Here is a 6,000-nt window from a genome sequence, read left to right as displayed (position 1 = left end):
GTGCTCAACCTCACAATAATCAAGCAAATAAAAATTAAACAGTGAAATATCACTCCATATCCATTAGTTTTGCAGAAATAAAAAGACTGTTAATATTGTGAAAATAAGGGCATTGGAATATGAATGAGAATGTAAATTGATACCACCATTTGGTGAGCTTTTGAAATTCTCTTATAGGGAAAAAGAGTAAATACCGAAGTTACCCTCAATTAGGCAATGCAGTGTAGCTTACTCATACAATGGAATACTACATAGAACCATAAATAAATTAAATCTTTCCACCATGATATTGAGTTGAAAATTGCCAATTAAAATATATTATATAATATAATGCTACACACACACACATTTTTTAAATACCTAAATAATAGTATTTGTTATACAAGGTTAATAAGCAAGGTGTAAAAACATGGGAACAATATATTACAAGTTCAGGATAATTATGGGGTGAAAGGAGAGTAAAGGAATGAGACAGAGAGACTTAAGTAAAAATATCAGACAGTATTAATTTATATATTTAAAGATAAAGATGTGAAATTCATTTTGTGAAATATCAATAGCTGTTTAAAGTAATGGTTGACAATAACTGTCCATCATAATATTTTTTGTGGTTTTTTGTTAGTGTGGTATTTCCCATATCTAAACACTTAAAAGGTTTTGAAACATATAACCTCTTTTTCTCTTAAATTCCCTGCAAGATCTACTAATTATAGGAAAAGCTCATTGCACAATATGATATGCAAAGAGAACAGAGGGTATTATTTGGGAAAAAAAAATAAGTCATAAGATCTCAATTCCTAGCTCTTGCACTTACTGAACATGAAGCCTTTAAGCAAATCACTTCACCTTGATAAGTCTTAATTTTCTCATGTATAAAATGAGGCCACACTATTCATAATAATGCTAATATCTACCACAGAATTTTGGAAGCATCAAATAAAAAAATACATCTGAAAACATTAGGTAAACTGAAAGTCAAAAATAAACACTAATTTCCATTATTGCTATTGTAGCATTTGACAAAAATACAATTACATTGGTAAGTTGTATCTTTTTATTTATTCTACCTGGGTTCTGGCTGAGATGTTTATGATGAAAGAAATGAAAAAAATAAACAACAAGAATAATAAAAATTAAATATAAAAGGCATATAATTTACAAATTGTAAATATAACATTAAAATAAATTATACATATGTATAATGTAGTGTATGTAACAATATACGCATATGTAAGATAAGATAAATAAAAATTATCTGGAGCTTATTGTAATTTTAAAATCAGAATGTTTTAAAAATAATTTCAACTTTTATTTTAGATTCAAGGGGTACATTCACAAGTTTGTTACATGGGTATATTGCATGATGCTGAGGTTTGGGATAGAAATCACCCAGACAGTGGGTATTAACCAGCAGTTAGTTTTTAACCTTTTTCCCTCTCCCACCATCCCACCTCTAGTAGTCCCCGGTGTCTATTGTTGCCATCTTTATGTACATTAGTACTCATATTTAGCTCCCATTTGTAATTGAGAACATGCAGTATTTTGTTTTCGGTTCCTGTATTAATTTACTTAGGACAATGGCCTCCAGCTGCATCCATGTTGCTGTAAAGGACATGAATTCTTTTTTATGGCTATACAGTATTCCATGGTATATATGTGCCACATTTACTTTATGCAATCCACCATTGATGGGCATCTAGATTGATTCCATGTCTTTGCTATTGTGAATAGTGTTGTGATGAACATATGAATACATGTGTTTTTTAATAGAATGATTTGTTTTCTTTAGGATACACAAAGTAGAAGAATTTCTGGGTCAAATGGTATTTCCGTTTTAAGTTCTTTGAGAAATTTCCACACTGCTTCCCATAGTGACTGAAATACACTTGCAACAACAGTGCATAAGCATTCCCTTTTCTCTGTATCCTCACCAGTATCTGTTGTTTTTTACTTTTTAGCAATCATTCTGACTGGTGTGAGATGGTATCCCATTGTAGTGTTGATTTGCATTTCTCTGATAATTAATGATGTTGAGCATTTTTTGATGTTTGCTGGCCACTTGTACATCTCCTTTTGAGAAGTGTCTGTTCATGATTTTTGCCCATTTCTTAATGGGGTTATTTGCTTTTTGCTTGTTGAATTGCTTAAGTTACTTATAGATTCTGGATTTTGGACTTTTGTAAGATGCAGAGTTTGTGGATATTTTCTCCCATTCTGTAGGTTGTCTGTTTATTCTGTTGACAGTTTATTTTTACTATGCAGAAGCTCTGCAGTTTAATTAGGTTCCATTTGTCAATTTTTGTTTTTGTTGCAATTGCTTTTGAGAACTTGGTCATAATTTTTTTCCCAAGGCCCATGTCTAGAATGGTGTTTCCGGGTTTTTCTCTAGGATTCTTATAATATGAGATTCTTATAGTATGAGATCTTCTATAGTATGAGATATTTAATCCATTTTGAGTTAATTTTTGTATATGGTGAATGGCAGGGATCTAGTTTCATTCTTTTTTTCTTTTTTTTGGAGACAGATAATTTAGACTCTTCTAATTAGTTGCAAAGCAAACTCAAAAGTTTTAAACATATATTTCCTGTGTTTAATTAGATTCTTTATATTTTAATGTAAAATAGTGCTACAAAAGTTAGTTTCTGACTTTCTGTCAGATATAAATGGATTTTCATTGTTTATGTATCATAATGCATGTCATGTATAATGTTTTGGATATGTAAGTAAACACAAATAAGAATATTAAGATAACCTGAAATGACAGTTATACTCTGCAGTACTTCAGATTTAATGTGTGGATCAAAATGAAAGTTATAATAAGATAAATTTTTAAGAAGAAAAATTAATTGATTCAACAGGAATCATTAAAAGAATATATTTTTTGGCATGACATCCAGTTGATTCTACCTTTTACATTTTTCTTCACCACTCCCATTCTACTGCTTGGTTCTGGTATCCTCTGGGGCAATGACCTCAAAACTAGGTGTGTGAACTCCAGGAGTTTCTATGATGAATCCCCGGGGTGTGGGAAGAAAGCACTGCATTGTCGATTTATAGTTATTTTTACCTTAAAGTTAGAAAACAATTGAGCTATACATTTATGTAATATACAAATTTATCTTCTACCCTTTCTTAGTCTGCACATCAGATGTTCAAATATCATGTCAGGTTGTCTAAGGAATCTTTCAGAAAGAGTGCGAGTTCTACAATATGGAGGACTGCTGTTATACCACATCTTTATTTACTTTGAATTTTTCCTAAGCATCACAGTACTTAGCGAGTAGATTTCCACATTAAATTATTTCATTTTAACAAAATCAGCTCTCACTGGGTGACTCAGGTCTTGAAAGGATTACTGCAAAAAAAAAAAAAAAAAAGGCAAAAAACATAAACTCATAAACTAAGGGTAATCCTGAAAATGCAAGCACAAGCAAACCTAAGCAAATGGAAGCACAAATCATCCCCCTATGTATAGAGCAAGTTTGTTGTTAGCTGCATTATGAAGTATAAACAATGAAAATCTAATCATATCTGACAAAGCTTCAGAAAGTTTTGAAATCATAAAGACCCTTTGAAATAAAGATTTATACCCATATCTTCCCAAAGTGTGTATTATGCCTTGAAATTCTAGCTAATTATAGTAAAAAGTAGCATAATAGAAAAATATTTTTTTTCAAATTCATGGCATTCTTTTCTAATTTTTATTTTTATGAGTTTTATGGTATATATAGTATATTAGTACAATACATGTTCATAATTCATAACAAGCAAACATGTTTTGGGCTATGTTGCATCAAGAGTTTTATTCTGATGTTGTATGATCAAAAGTTTTTCAAGGTGATTATACTTAATTGCTTCTCCTGCCTTACACTGTTTCAACCAATCTCCTACAGTGCAAGGAGGGTGCTTTCTCAAATCAAAATTTAACCATGTTAACTTGTTCCAAAACCTCTCAATGCTACTTTGCCATCTTCTAGGCAACACATGGATCTTAGGCTTAAAGAGCCCTTCATAATCCGACTGCTTTCATTCTTCCTGCTCCTCTCACCAAGCATTCTTGGCCTTCCCCTATTCAATTCCTGGCCTCTTCTAAATCACTCCACATTCCCTCACACTACTAAGGCATTAGACATGAATGTTCTCTCTCTTTAAATGCCTAAGAATATATCCTGTAAAACACCAGTTCAAATATCTCCCTGTAAAGCCTCCCTAAGGCAGAATGAGACCTCTCTCCCCTAAGCTTCCCCTGTACCCATGCGTGCCTCTATTGGAGCATCATCACAACATCCACGTTCACCATCATTTGTGGGGCACCGTCTAAGGACAAGCAAACATTGTGCTAGATTATAAAATCTGTTCTCTTATCAAAAATAAAACAAAGAATTAACAAACTCAAGGTTACCCAGGTAATAAATGATAGAAAAGTATTTAAACTCTGATTTCTATGACCCCGAAATTCCATGCACTCCACTGTTTCTTAGCAACATGATTCCTAATATACTCTTTTATGTTCTCACATGTGATACTCTGAAGGTATTCATATTTGCATCATCAGTGTTTAGCACAGTATCTGGTATATGATGGGCACTAGACAGTTATTCCATTGATAAATAATTGAATGGAGGAATGAATGACTAGGGCAGTGAGAGAGTATGAGAAGTGAAAAGGGAAAAGACTTTTGAAGACTTAACAATTTGCCTATCATTTGTAACTTCTAATGAGTGGAAGTGAGTCTCAATTACGTGGGCATAGGGAAAAATAAATAAATGTTTATTTTTAATTCATATTTTTTATTTTATTTTTAATTGATAAGAATTCTATAAATTTGTGGGTACAATGTAGTGTTTTGATATATGTATACATTGTGGAATGATTACATCAAGCTAACAACACATCCACACCTCACATACTTATTATTTTTGTAGTGAGAACACTTAAAGTCTACTCTTAACAATTTTTAAATACACATTTTTAATTAAAACTTTTTTATTGTGGTTTGATTCACATAGTATATTGAACAAGTATTCAGTGTACCACTGAATGAATTTTTTACATATATACACTCACACATATTCACACTCACTCAGACACCCACATTTGAGATGAATATAATAGAACATTTCTGATAGCTCAAAAGGCTTATTCCTGCTCCCAGCCAATATCCCCAAAGGTCACATCTGCTCAATTTTGTTGCCACTGAATTGTTTCACCTGTTCTTGAGCTTAGTACAAATGGAATCATACAGTATGTACCATTTTGTGTCTGGCTTCTTTCATTCAACATTATGTCTGTTAAATTCATCTACACTCTTGCATGTATCAATTGTTTGCTCTTTTTCAGCTCCCAATCACCCCATTTCCCCAGCTCTAGGAAACCACTAATCTACTTAGTCCCTATAGATTTGTCTATTCTTAGCATTTGATGTAAATGAAATCACACAATACGTCATGCTTATGATTGGCTTCTTTTACTTAGTGTGTTTGCAAGATTCATTCATGCTTTTACTTAGTGTGTTTGCAAGATTCATTCATGCTTTTACTTAGTGTGTTTGCAAGATTCATTCATGCTGTAGCATTTATCAGTGTATTTCTTTTTACTGTTGAAAAATAATTCATTGTTTAAATATACCACATTATATTTATCCATTCATCAGGTAATGGGCATTTGGGTTGTTTTCACCTTTTGGCCATTGCAAATAATGTTGCAATAGAGATTCATGTAAAACCTTCTATTTGGAGAGTAGACATATGTTTTCGTTTCTTGTGGGTGTATACCTAGGAATAAAATTGCTGGATCATACGGTAAACTTTATGTTTAACTGTTGGAGAAATTGCCAAACTGTCTTCCAAAGTACCTGTACTATTTTATATTCCCACCAGTGGAGTGAGAATTCCAGATTTTCTACATTTTCACCAATGCTTGCTTTCTGTCTTTTTTATTCTAGCCATCTCAGTATGTGTGACATGATATCTCACTGTGTTTTTATTTACATTTTTAAG

This window comes from Papio anubis, chromosome 7 (assembly GCF_008728515.1).
Source record: "Papio anubis isolate 15944 chromosome 7, Panubis1.0, whole genome shotgun sequence".
NCBI classification, from domain to species: Eukaryota; Metazoa; Chordata; class Mammalia; order Primates; family Cercopithecidae; genus Papio; species Papio anubis.
The sequence above is the reverse complement of the archived record's forward strand: the minus strand, read 5'-3'. Positions refer to the sequence as shown.